Source organism: Odocoileus virginianus, chromosome 1 (assembly GCF_023699985.2).
Source record: "Odocoileus virginianus isolate 20LAN1187 ecotype Illinois chromosome 1, Ovbor_1.2, whole genome shotgun sequence".
NCBI lineage: Eukaryota > Metazoa > Chordata > Mammalia > Artiodactyla > Cervidae > Odocoileus > Odocoileus virginianus.
The window spans coordinates 90064740-90079554 of record NC_069674.1 but is presented as its reverse complement, the minus strand read 5'-3'; the positions used below and the strand labels follow the sequence as shown (position 1 = coordinate 90079554).

The window sequence follows — 14815 nt, the reverse complement described above, 5'->3', positions numbered from 1 at the left end:
GGCTATAGTCCATGGGGTTGCAAAGAATTGGACACAACAGAAGTGACTTAGCACACATGCAGACACATATTGTAAGAATACATTGAAAATAATATTGAGTGTTTAATTCCATGGATGGTACCTGGGGGTGGGGAGAGTCAGACAGAAGTTTAGGCAAAGTCTTGCTGGACTGATGATAAGGATGATAAATTTTAGTTTTCTGATGTTGGGTTAAGTGAAGCTCTTCCAGGATAAGAAAAGTGTATAGAAACAAAAGGAGATTTAAAATGACATGGTATGTTCAGTGAATTATAAAAGTCTCCATTTTTCCTGGGTTATAAGAAGCACAGGGAAAAGTTGTAAGAAGTGAGGTAATGAGGCCTCACTCATGAAAGGCCTTATAAACTTTGATTGGAAGCTTGGGTTTTCCCTGCATTTGACCGGGGGCCAGTTAAGATTTCTAAGCTAAGTAGAGAAGTGAATACATTTAAATTTAAAAGTAACAGTTAGGGAGTGAGGTGGAGGATATATTGTAAAGAAAGGAGGTAAGAAGCAGAGTGGGCAATTGGAACACTGCTGAAGAATCCCAGTTAAGGATGACAAGGAATTATAGTAAGGCCATGACCATGAGCATGGAAGGGAAACTGCACAGGAAGTAGAACTGACATGCCATGAACTGGGAGATGGTGGATGCTGGAAGGCATGATGATGCCCAGGTTCATGCTTGTGAGGCCAGCCGATGGCAAAGCCAACAACCAAGATGGGGAAAGTCAACAGAAGAGCAGAAAACATGGTGAATTTGGTTTGGGGTATGCTGATATCATGGGCTTCCCAGGTGGTGCTGGTGGTAAAGAACCTGCCTGCCTATGCAGGAGACATAAAAGAGATGCGGGTTCGATCTTTGGGTGGGGAAGATCCCTGGAGGAGGGCATGGTAACCCACTCCAGTATTCTTGCCTGGAGGATCCCATGGGCAGAGGAGCCTGGCAGGCTACAGTTCATAGGGTCACAAAGAGTCAGACAGTTAAAGTGACTTAGCACCGCCTCAAGCTGATATCACCGGTCCCTGTGAAGCCATTCATGCAGGGCACTCTGAAACTCCAGAGAGGACTGCCTGGAGAAAACAAATCTGTAGATATGAACACTATCGCCAAATTAACTTAAAATCTTTAAGACTGAGAATCATACACTGTGTTGCTTCGGAGTTTGTTGTTTTGTTTTTAGATCCTCAAATGCACAACCTGGCACAGAGCAGACAATCAATAGGCACCTGCTGAATTAGTAATAACGTACTGTATTAAGTACATGTGAAGCTTTCTGATACTGCTCTATGAGAGTCTCCAAAAGAAAGACAGGCTCACTTTTGAATCTGTTTTATAACCAGTACTAGCTGGGGAACAAAGAGGCTCCTGATTTTAGAGAAACATTCTTGAAGGGACAAACAATGTATTTTTTTTGACTTCAGATAAATACTGATAGATTAGCTTTTGTTGTTGTTTAGTGGCTAAGTCGTGTCTGACTCTCTGCGACCCTGTGAAACGCAGCACACCAGGCTTCCCTGTCCTTTACCAGATTATCTTTTATGTAGTAGTTATTTCTTACATTTATCTGGCTCTTTTAGTTTCCCACATTTTTTAATGATTTAATACACTCATAGTACTTAAGGACTAGCCTTAAGCCATGGTTAGGTGGAATTTTTTAACTTGCAATGGGAATTTCTTACTGATACAATTTTATAGATGGAGAAGTCACAGAAGACAAATTAGGATGTCTAGGGTTCTTCTCAGGATATCAAAATTCTTCCTTGCAACCCAAGGATGTTGATGGAACAATTCTTTGTGGACTCTGGAAAACTGTCATTAGTTAATAATGTCAAGGTCATTTTCAAAAGCAAAAACAGTTGTTATCTAGCCATTTTGTTTTTGGAAACTAGTTTGTCATTACTACCTCTTCTTAACCTTTATCATGACACAAAAATATTGATAACTTCATTACTTTTACTGACCACTTCACTGTTTTTACTTTAAAAAACTGAAATTAAATCCCACATTCTTTGATATATTTTAAACCACAAAAATAAATTAGGATTATGTCTATAACAATACAATAAAGTGTAATGTAACTGCCAACTAAATGTTTTGCTTTCAAATATTTCCAAAACTGATTATAATTCAATAACATTTTTAAAATTTAAAAATTCTTTCTTTAAATTAGAAACAGATACTTTTTTGTCAGTATAAGATGCTAATCATCTTTTCACATGGTTAAGTGTTAGAAGTATTTTATGAATTTTGAATTCTATTAAATGATGATTTATTTTTTCCAAAGAAGTCACCATGTAAAAGGCACTTACTTATTACACATGTTTTTCAGCATATGTTGCAAGTTTATTTTAATGCTGAAGAGGCACATTATGATCAAAGCTGAATTCTGCCCAATTTAAACTATTCCAAGCTATTTTCATACATTCACTCATGTAATACTGTAAGATTTACATTAAAATGAATGCTCCTCTACAATTAAGTGATTCAGTCAACATTAAAAAAAAGGTGCAAATGTGTGCAACGTGAAAAAAAATCAACAGATGTGCGAATAATCTCTGCTTGGGGTATCAAAAAGAACAGTGGTCCAAAAAAATAAGCTTCAAGCTTTATTCTTTCTGTACTCCCAAGTTTTTCTGCACTACATGAAAGGAACACACACACAGACATTCTCAGAATTTTCCCTAATACTCGTAACTGGATTAGCCAGTAATAAATCGGATTGAGGAGCAAATAATAAACTACAAAATCTATAATAGCACTCAGAGATGGATATATATTTTGATTTAATCTCATTCTCATGCGTTTCTATTCTGATAATGATAATGAATAAACTCCAAGGGCAGCAATGATTCATCCATGTTTGGAGAAATGTCATATGTCTAAACCAGAATATTCAGCATTAAAGCATTTAAGCTGGAGTGAGTCGGCCAGGATACAGTAACGAAAAGAAAAGCGTCAGATCCTAGAGGTCACTAAAGCTGCAGGTCAGTGCGCGCAGCTGTCCAGGTTGCATAGCACATCACTTCTGGGTCACCATTCACATCCTCGTCACGTGAGTGGCCTCTCCTCAGATTTTACAGGGCACATCCTATACAATCACTGACCCCTGGGCCCTGGCAAACGTCATGAAGCTACAGGAAATGTGAATAGCTTTATTTATATGGGATAAATGAGATGCAAGTTCTTCTCAAAGCTTCATTTCTGTCTCCATGTGACATTATCGTGGTGACCTCTGGAAGGATGTCCAGTCTTCACCTATCTATGTCAGTAGGTATGGGGCAAAGAAAAACTTGATGCCAACTGACAACCTGTAATATTTAGATAAGTTGGAGCTGCTAGTTGAATGGCACCCATAAAAGGTACTTCAGCATCATTTCTATCCTCTCCTTTCCCAAGGAATTTCAAGCTAGCTATCCTTTTGTCATGTTAACTGAACTTCCCAGAGCCATCTACTTGAGAAAATATAAAATTGGAGACGGTCCTCACAGACGAGCATATTCCCGACTAGGAGGAAAATGAATTGGTGCAACTGTACTTAAAAATATTGACCAGTAATGTTTTTTCAACTGATTAACTTTTATGTAAATCACTGATATACGTTATATTAAACCACATACTGCAAAACAAGGACAGGACCGTTCTTCTGTTCACAAATTTCCACGTGCTATGCTACAGTGGATGAGATCTGGACACACGGAAACTCATTTTGTGTGTATTCAGTCCTGCACTCTTTTGCGACCCCATGGACTGTAGCCCGCCAGGCTCCTCGGTCTGTGGGATTTTCCAGGTCAGAATACTGAAGTAGGTTGCCCTTTCCTACTCCAGGGAATCTCCCTGACCCAGGGATCAAACCTGAGTCTCTTTCATCTCCTGCACTGGCAGGAGGATACTTTACCACTATGCCACCTGGGAAGCCCTGGGAACTTGTATACTGAGGCTTAATATATGCATTCATGTTCAGTTCCGACATGACCTAAATGTTCAGCTTTTCTACACAGATCTACAAGTAGCCTCGGCAGGTAAATTGAACCTTCTAAATGTGTCTATGTGTGTTTGTCTATCCAGATAAATATGAGCAAGGAAATGATTAGCCTGAAGTCTCTGGTTAAGTCACTGACCATACTTCAATCCATTGCATGAGACCAACTCGCCACACACAGTTTAAACCAGGAAATATAAAACTGCTGAGAAAATATAGGGTTTATGATTGCATGAAGAGTTAATATGATCTAAATTATCTCATAAAAATCTTCACTAGCTTTTTACCCATGAGAACTAAAAGGTTTCAGTTTTTAGTGAACTGACTAAAAGAAGACCGTGTCTTTGAAATACTATGAAATAGTCAAGACCCCTGTCATAACAAAAGGGCAGCAATTATTTTCCACACTTAGAAAGGATATTGAAAGAAGGGTCAGGGTATGGGAGAGGAACACATGCTCAAGTGTATCAATTCAAGGAGACAAGAAATAAATTAATAGTTTCTATTCTTTATCTCTGGTAGTTATTTTCAAGCAACTCTTTGAAATCAGGGGATATGCTTTTATTTGGAAAAAATAAATCATTTGAATAAAGCATTCTGTGTGTGTGTGTATGTGTCAGGAACGGCCCATTTTGTTGGTGTTCAACAAAAATATTATAGCCTTTACTTCCTGTTAATCAATTTAATTGTGCTTAACATTTTCCCATTATCCATGTTCTCTGTACACTCCATCTGATACTTTAAAGAACCTTTCCTCTCTGAAGGCTGTATAATAACCAGGACAATTTGAAAACAGGCTCTCATTTTTAGTGTGATATTACCATGATTATTCAAGGGGCACAAGCTTGCATTTTGATGCCATGAACCTGTGGAACTGAGGAAGATTCCTGAGACTTGTCTCAGGGCTTTTTCTGAGCCCTTCCATCTGAGTACATCTTATCACCTTCTCAGGACTCTTCCAGGGTGCTGCCTGTGGTGCTACACTCTTCTCAGGACCCACCCACAGCAATCCTTTCCCTGGCTGGTCTAGAAGAATCTTTCTTTTCCCCTTAAAGTTCCTCTTTCTTTGGAACATTTCACATCATCTCTTCAGAGGGCAAAAGTCACAAATTGTTGGCCAGAGGGATGAATCTGCTTCACACACTTGTTTGACTCATATTCTAAACTTTTAAATTGCTGCTAACTTTTTATTAGGCTTTCCTGGTGGCTCAGTGGTAAACAATCCACCTGCCAATGCAGGAGATGTGGGTTTGATCCCTGGGTCAGGAAGATTCCCCTGGAGAAGGGAAAGGCAACCCACTCCAGTATTCTTGCCTTGAGAATTCCAAGGACAGAGGAGTCTAGCAGGCTATAATCCATAGGGTCGCAAAAGAGCTGGACACAATTTAGCAACTAAACAACAAAAATGAATGTCAAACCTTTTATTAATCTCTCAATTTTTTAAAACAAAACATTATTAAGTAATAATTGACATATAGAAGCTGAATATATTTAATGTATACAATTTGATGAGTTTGGAAATAATACACCCATGGAATCATCATCATAATCTATGCCATAAACATTCCAAAAGTTTTCTCCCCTCCTTTTTTGTGATAACACCACAACATAAGACCTATCCTCTTAGCAAATTATTAAAGTATACAATATAGTGTAGTTAACTATAGGCTCTATGCTCTACAATAGATCTCTAGGACTTTTCTTCTTGTACAACTGAAATTTTGTATCCTTTGAAGAACCCCTACTTGTTTTTCTGTTCCTACAATCCCTGGTACCCCTGTTTTTTATTCTTTGCTGCTTGCTAGCTCAGTTGTGTCCAAATCTTTTGCAACCCATAGACTGCAGTCCACCAGGCTCCTCTATGCATGGGATTTCCCAGGCGAGAATACTGGAGTAGGTTGACATTTCCTACTTTAGGAGACTCTCTCCTATGAATTTGACTCAGATTCTTCATATAAGTGGGATCATGTAGTATTTGTTCTTCTTTGTCTGGCTTATTTCCATTAGCATAATGTCTTCCAATCCATCCATACTGTCACAAATGGCAGGATTTCCTTCTTTTTTTAAGGTCAAACAATATTCCATTGTATGTATATACCACATTTTCGTTAATTTATTCACCCATTCTCTATTTATGAACATTTAGGTTGCCTTCACATCTTTCCTTTTGTGAATGCTGCTGCAGTGTACATGAGAATACAGACCCTGCTTAAATATTCTGATTTTCGTTCCTGTGGAAATATACCCCAAAGTGGAACTGTTGGATAATATGGTAATTCTACTAACTTTCAGAGGAACTTCCATACTGTTTTCCATAGGGGCTGCACCAATTTTTACATTCCCATCAACAGTGTACAAAGTTGCCTTTTCTCCACATCTTCACCAACAATTTTTTTTTTCTTTTCATAGGGAATAGCTATCCTAAGAGGTCTGAGGTGAGAACTCATTGTGGTTTGGATTTGTATTTCCCTGATTACTATTGTTGCTGAGTACCCTTTATACACCTATTCTTAATTTATATGTCTTCTTTGGAGAAATGCCTATCTTGTTTTTGTTTTGTTTTTGCTAATCAGTTGGAGGGAAGTGCCTTATATATTTTGGATATTTACTGATTATCAGATACATAGTTTGCAAGTACTTTCTTCCCATTTGGTTAACATTTTAAAAAAGTAGATTCCACATAAATATGTAATTCGGAGATTCTTGAAAGGTGGGAAGATCTGGCAACACTGGGCCAACCTGCCCTCCTTGCAAATCTCTTTGTCTCACTCAACCACATTCCCGCCCAGAGTGTTTCACTTTGGGTTCTACTTGGCAGTTGTGACTTTGTCTTCTGAGCTGATGACATTAACTGCAAAAAAATCTCAAGCTGGAACATGGAAGGGTCTTACTGTATCTGTAAAACTGGGAATGGTAAAATACAGGCAGACAAGTCAAGTAATTATATATTGTGTATAAATAAAGTAGAGATGCAGCCAGAAAGATGAACAAGCAGACATAAACAAGAAAAACTAGACTTTGAATAAGACAGTATCTGCTATTTTATACTAAACAGGTGATAATTTATTAATGCACATACTCAGAAGAAATGTATGTACTAAATAAAAGCTGTCAATTTCCTTCAAGAGCTAGCATTTCTGAGAATTAGGAAGATATGGTAGGTGTCCTCACAGAGATTCCAGCCTAATAAAGAGAGGAGGTGGTGTGGGGAATTCACATAGGCAAACAGTTCACTAACACACTAACTGGAAAAATGTGATAGGGATTAAGATGGGGCTAAGCTCAAGACTCCGGGTAGCATGGAAGAAGGGAAATCTTTAAGGAAGATTTCTCAGAGGAACCTGGGAATAGCAACACCCTGAGAAAGAGACTCAGCTAGGTGAACAGGTAGGCAATGGTGGTTTCAGGCACAGCGATAGCATGTGTAAAGGTACAATGAAAAGTGAGAAAAATCCTGATACTTAAGATGACTCAGAAATTGTTCAATATGACTGCAGCATGGAAGTTCAGGGATTATGAAGGAAGAGGCAAATTAGATTCAGAAAATAAGCAAGTGCTGGGCACATGGTTTTATAAACTACCTTAAAGAGTTTGAATTTAAGTTGGAGGGCTGTTGGTCTTCCACTGAAACACTTTATGTGACAGATAACACAATCAGGTTTGGGGCACTGAGACCCCTCTGAAATCTAGTTTCTTCAAATTGTAAAGTGAAAATAGTGTCATATAACAAGCTTGTCTTATTGGACTATTGCAGTGGTCAAATAAATGCTACAGTACAGCCAACTCTAAGATACAAGCAAACATCACATTGAATAAAAGTAATTTCTTTTGACTATTTTGTAGCATGAACTCTGATAGGGAAGTGAATTTTATTACTGGACTGCTGTGTAAAGGACAATTTACAGCAGTTGCTAAGAAAATATTCAGCTAAAAGATATATGATAGAGAAAATGTTAAGTATTAAGGTAAAAAAAATATGAGATGGAGAATAAAGGTGTTGAAAATAACTTCATCTTTTCTCTTACATTCTTTCTCTTATTCAGTGGTGAAGACATTTGCTTTTTTTTCTCCTTGCTGCCCAGCACTTCTAAAGTCATCTCCCTGTGTTTTAGGAATATAAATCCTGCCTGCAGCAAAGAGCAGCAGCTCACTGGCTCTGCCTCCTTTGGAGTCTGCATATGATCCATCAGCTTGTGACCCAGCAGCACAGGTCTACCTGCATGTGACCCATCACGTGGGATCCACCAGCATGTGACATGGGTATTGCCAGTCAGGCACATCATGTGAAGCTTTCATTTGGAGTGTGGTGCCTTGAAGGAGATGCCAGGCAGAAAGGACTCCGGCCAGGATGGCATGGAGAAAGTGTTTTCTGAGGGAAGAATGTCAGAAGGTAGCATCCTGCAGCTCTGTTGTAAGGCACCGTGCTCCTACACAGAAGCCGTACAGTAGAGCTCCCTGGGGAAAAGCGAGGTGATGGACTTCGCCTATGGTTCCTGGCAGTGCAGCTTTTAAGCCCGATTCTGTCCTTTGGAGAGACTCTGGGGCTACTGATACAATTAAGTAAAGTCCTTCTTTCTTGCACAAGACTGAATCTTGTTGTTTCCAACTGAAAGGTCTGATATTATATGTGTGTGTGTGTGTGTGTGTGTGTGTGCGCGCGCGCATGCGCTAAATCACTTCAGTCATGTCCGACTTTTTGTGACCCTATGTACTGTAGCCTGCCAGGCTCCCCTGTCCTTGGGACTCTCCAGGCAAGAATACGAGAGTGGGTCGCCATGCCCTCCTCCAGGGGGTCTTCCTGACCCAGGGATCACACCTACATCTCCTATGTCTCCTGCATTGGCAGGTGGGTTCTTTACCACTAGTGTCACTTGGGAAGCTAACATATGTATGTATATATACACACATACAAAGGAAAGTTGTTATTTTTATCCTGAATTATGCCTTATTCTACTCATGAAAACAGTGAGGGTGAGAGTATAAATGTGGGGGAAAAATTGGAGGAAAAAACGCAACCCAATCCTATATCCTCTTGGTAAAGTAAAATATATTCTTAAAAATTAGCAATCTCAAAATTTAAATATGACTTAATACCATTTCTCATGTGCTTCTTGAACATGTCTACAGAATTTTGTTTGTAAAATTGGTCTATGATCTTCTCAGTAAAGTTTGCTAGTGGTTAAACAGGCAAACTTTATGAGATCTGAATCCACACTGTTGTGACTTCAGTTACTAATTATGTGACCTTGAAAAATATTTAAACTTCGCAAGTAGCTGTCTCTTTGATTGCAAAATAAAATAAGAATATCTATAAGAGAATATGTTTTAAAAAAAGCACCATATTTGGTACAGGACAGGTCCTCAGTAGTTGCTGCCAATATTGTTAACAATAAAAGCATTTCATTTAACTAGGAAAGCACTCCAAGGGTTGAATAGTAATAGTGCGTACTAGTACTCCAGATTCTGTTTAACAAATTATTATTTATTTATGTGTCTGTGAATTTATGTATGTATGTATGTATTTATTTTTGGCTGTGCTGGGTTTTCATTGCTGTGCTCAGATTTCAGTTGCGGCGAGAGGGGGGTACTCTCTAGTTATGGCGCACGGGATTATTATTGTGGTAACCTCTCTCGCGTAGCACAAACTCCAGAGCACAGCGAATTCAGCAGCGGTGGTGCACAGAGTGAGTTGCCTCGAGCTATGTGGAATCTTCCTGGACCAGGGGTCAAACCTGTGTCCCCCTGCAGGGGCAGGGGGATTCTTTATAGCTGGACCACCAGGGAAGTCCCAGTGCTCCAGATTCTTGACTGGAGTGGCAGTGTAGTACTAGAAGGCCTTAAAAATAAAAACAAAAGCACAAAGATTAGTCTAGAATAAAGAAGTATATTCTCTTTTATCCTCATTTTTGAAGTAGGTGGCAGGGAGGATTAATGGAGGCTCAAGTCTACTTCAAACATTTAGTGTTTATACTAGATGCTAGGGCTTGCCAGACAGCCCTGATTTCTTCCTCTTTAATATGTCTTCTTCTTCTTCTTTCTTTCTTCTAAGTTATGGATCGATGATTCTTTGCGCCTACATGTACACATATGCCGGCATTTTTGCACTGAATCAAAGAGTTCTAAATGGAAATAGTTGCATTAACTTTAGAATATTTAAGAGACTACTTTTACTGTTTTCTTCTTGATTTTTCTGCATTCTAGCTTTACGTCTTTAACTTTGGAATACAGCACTACTAGGTAACCTCCACAGCTAACCCAATTCCATAACTATTCACTGAATACACTGCCAGTGTTTGTTCAGTCCTGTCCTAGAGCTCCAAGAGTTGTCAGAAATAAATAAAAGGACATTCAGAGCCTTTTGGACTCTCGGTATAACGGTTTAATTTTTTTCATTTACTTCTTTTGTTTCTTCATTCTACCTCTTGGGTTCTGCTCTTTCTACTTCATCCCTTAATTAGCTGGCTTCCTGACTGCCTCAATATTCTGCACAATGAATTACTAAGTTACTACAGTAATATTGATATAATGGCATGTGTTGCTTCCCTTTTCTCTGTGGGCACATGTATAAGTCTCAGGCAGAATATAATTGTGGCCATGTGCAGAATGGGAAGTATGCAGGACATGAATATAAACCTGGAAAACTATTACTACTGATGAAAAAACTTTGAAAACCATCATCACTTATCTATTTTTAAAATGTAGCTCATGTTTAAACATTTATTTGTTTCAAATGAATAATGAAAGGCAGTTCCATTTCCCCCCCAGACCAAAATTAAGTAGCACTGAAATTCCTTTTCATAGAGAGAGATCTTTCAAAATTAGCTATTTGGGAGGCTACAGACGCTGCTTGCCACTCTGAAAACAAGATCAAAACATTGTGATGCCCTTTTCCTACTTCAGTAGGACAGCAACTACACAAGGCTATTCTCTAGAGTAATGATCTTGCCTCCCTCCAAAGGTTTTTTTATCCCATATTCAGGAGGTCACATCCAGTCTCCAGCTGCACAGAGCTCTCTGCTATTAATTTAAAATGGGGCCTTCAGAGGTTCACATACAGGAAAATCTGCTCCTTAAGAGGTAAGCTCTACCAATCTATTTGAAGAGAACAGGAGAATTTAGCTTTGAACAAAATAATCCATTTATATAACCTATCTTAACTAATCAGAAATAAAAGCTTAAACTGGAGGTCCATAAAATTATCTTTGCTTAAGCATAATTCAGTTTACTTCAATGTCTTAATAACCTTGTTTTTATTTTCTTTCTTTTTCTTGGAGAGGGGATCTGGTATTGTTATTTTTATCATCATCAGCAGCATTTTTGTCAAGTTATCTGGCAGATACAGAAGGTTATTCACCCTATAGCTCTCTCATTAAAAAAATGTTGAGCAGTCATTGAAAAGGATGAAAGAAATCTGGTTGAAGACGCAGGTGCACTAACAAATGGGTGGTCTTTGGATTACAGTATTTATGTGTGCTATGGCAAGGCTGAACAGAAACCTAAATGTTACACATACAAAGTGGTACAACAAGAACATCTGTGTTGCAAGGATTGAACTGGCATGGCTAACACCTCCAGTGCCAGGTGCAAAGGAAATTTCAATACAGCTTGAGTAATCTTGACTGCTAGCATCTGCCTGCATGAGATTATCTCCTGTGTTCCTAGTCCACCGTTCTCCATTAGAGCATTTATGTGATACATCTGGTGGTGCCATGGCCAAGCACGAAGAAGCGATGCCTCCGTTATTGGGGGGTGAATGCCTGACTCTTTAACTCAACACAAAGGCAAAGAGGAATTCTTTTCAGGATCAAGGGCAGCCAGCCAATTCTCCGAGACTGGTTAGCAGACAGCACTCCAGAAAGATGGCAGCTTTCATCTTTTCCATTTGGTTAGATATATATCCATGAGCGTAATCTGGAGAAGGTTAATTTTTCAGTTTACAATTCTGTCTCTAAATATTATCGCCAGGAAAAGGACAGAATTTTAACATGAGAATTCAAACAGAGTTTTAATGTGACTCGGCTCAGTGCACAGCCTCTGCACACAACTCTTCAGAATCAATCAGCGCGGTAGGGTGAGGATGGTAGAGATCATCCATCCAGCAGTCTCTGCAGCATGGAATCTTGCATAGATTATGTCCCTCTCTTCAAGTGTCCCCTACCCTCAAAAAATGACCACGGCACCTGCGGGTGAGAAACTAGGAATCGCTAGAGAGGCATTGCTTCAACAGTCCACTGTTTTAGAGCCTACATAACCCAGCACCCACCTGGTCCCCTTTGTTTCCCGTTACAGTGGATTTGTGGGCTCTTTATAAAGCAAACCCATTTCCATCTACATTATAGCCTCACCTTTACCTGAATTTTCATATTCTCTCTCTTTCCGCTGGATTCTTGCCCTCTGAATTAAACCCACTCAGGAACCCCTCCTTAAAAAAAAACCCACTGAGGCTTGCTCCCCTGCAATGTTCACCTGTCACCATTGCTCACCTCTTTCACAACTAAACAGTTTTACAAGTTTCTTTACGTTGTTCCCTTCCCACTTACCTCTCAGATCTTTCAACTCTGGCTGCTTTCCTTAACATTCCATTAAAATTCATCATGTTGATGTCATAAATCATCCCCTTTGTGATGCTAAAATCAACGGGTTTCATCATGCTATTAGAGATGCCTGTGGCATATGACATGTGTGACTGCTCTTTCTCAGGCAGTCTCTTAACCTTTGCTTTGTAACACACCTTCATTTTTGTTTCCTGCATTTCTGGCTACATATTCCTGGTTATGTATTCACTCCCCATTTTCTCTAACAGTTAAAAGATGGAATTCTGCAGGGTTCTTTTTCTTGAGTCCTGTTAATATTCTTTCTTTAGAAACTCTCACTCACCAACACAATTTCAGTTACCAAACTTTTGTAGCTAACTTATGCATTTTAATCACCACTTTTCTAAAACTTGGACTTCCCCTGTGGCTCTCCCTCTTTCCATTTGCTCCTTCCCAGTTACTTCTCACACTTTCTCACTTCTGTTCTCTGATACCGCCATTCGAGCCCAAAGTACCTGCAGCAGCCTCTGAACTGGTAGCCTTGTATCACTCTGTATGCATGCATGCTAAGTCACTTCAGTTGTGTCCAACTCTGTGCAACCCTATGGACTATAGCCCATCAGGCTCCTCCGTCCCTGGAGATTCTCCAGACAAGAATATTGGAATGGGCTTCCATGCCCTCCACCAGGGGATCAGTTCAGTTCACTTCAGTTCAGTCGCTCAGTCATATCTGACTCTTTGCGACCCCATGAATCGTAGGACACCAGGCCTCCCTGTCCATCACCAGGGGATCAGTCTCCCTCAAATGCAGATCTGATCACATCACTTTCCTGGTTAAACACACTTCAGGACAGTTCAGCTCAGTCTCCCAGTTGTGTCCGATTCTTTGTGACCCTACGGACTGTAGCATGCCAGGCCTCCCTGTCCATCACCAACTCCCGGAGCTTGCTCAAACTCATGCTCATTGAGTTGGTGATGCCATCCAACCATCTCATCCTCTGTCATCCACTTCTCCTTTCTTCAATCTTTCCCAGCATGAAGGCCTTTTCTAATGAGTCAGGTCTTCGCATCATGTGGCCAAGGTATTGGAGCATCAGCTTCAGCATCAGTCCTTTCAATGAATATTCAGGACTGATCTCCTTTAGGATGGACTTGTTGGATCTCCTTGCAGTCTAACGGACTCTCAAGAGTCTTCTCCAGCACCACAGTACAAAAACATCAATTCCTCAGTGCTCAGCTTTCTTTATGGTCTTAAGCACACTTAGTGTTTCTGATTATCCTCAAGACAAAACTCCAAACCCTTGACAGAGCCAACACGGCCTCATGTTTTCTTCTCCCTGCTCACCACTTTGCTCCTTTCTTGAAATAAACTATAAACTATGCATCAGTAGCTATAATAAGGTGAATATGGTATTCTCTATACTTCTATGGTGAGAACATAAACTATATGGTCATCACCACAGTTTTATAAATGTTGGTGGAAGACACAAGACTCCTGGATTACAGAGGAAGTTTAGTTTTATACTCTTAGCAACAGTAGTAGACATAATATCAGCAGTTTTGCAGTGATTGCCCAAGCCCCATTCCCAACAGGATGACTCAGAGAAGGCCAGATAACATCTCCTCTTGTCATCATTTTCTACAGCAAACATAGCTTTTCCCTTTCTTGAATATGCCATAGACTTGTTTAGGGGATGTTCGTTTATAAAATCAAATTCAATATGCTATTCCAAGTTTATATTTCCAAAGAAATTTATTATGATTTCATATTTCGGAAATAAGAAATTTTTAAAAATGTGTTCTGGTTGTACACTGCAAAATAAATAGAAGCATAGGAAGAAAACATACAGAAATTTTACATGGCAGTTATTTCTGGGTTGTAGGATCAATACCTATTTCTTATTTTAGTTATTTTAATTCCATATTCTTCCCTTTTCTGCAACAAACATATTGTATACTTTATTCTTGTAATCACAATATATTTTCTCAAAATCTGTCTTTTTTTTGCCATTATTTTGTGCTCTTCCATCACATTATTACAACAAAACAATGAAACTTCAAGTGTGGTGCATGGTTCTACAAGCAGGAAGGCAGCACAAATTTGAAAATAGCAAGAGAAGACTAAGTGTGTGAACTACTTCTTTATCCTCAGCTAAACTAACTTCAAATTAATAAGAGCTAAGGAAAAACAGCATTAAGCCGAGGGAAGATCCCATCGACTGTTTCAGAGGTTTCAGAGTCGCACAGTGCTGATGTGGCTTTTGCTACCCTCCTGTTCTC

At 39.3% G+C, this 14815-nt stretch overlaps 1 protein-coding gene and 1 long non-coding RNA gene across 9 annotated transcripts in view; both read right to left on the bottom strand.

The window, feature by feature from the left end:
• DGKB (diacylglycerol kinase beta) overlaps window positions 1–14815 on the bottom strand; it is an 824229-nt gene that overhangs the window by 58276 nt on the left and 751138 nt on the right. The gene's annotated exons all lie outside the window — the stretch shown is intronic.
• LOC139036060 (uncharacterized) lies at window positions 9463–12614 on the bottom strand. The gene is made up of 2 exons (XR_011488777.1): window positions 12542–12614; window positions 9463–9837 (listed from the first exon to the last, which is right to left on the bottom strand). It is a non-coding gene; the product is annotated as an uncharacterized lncRNA (long non-coding RNA).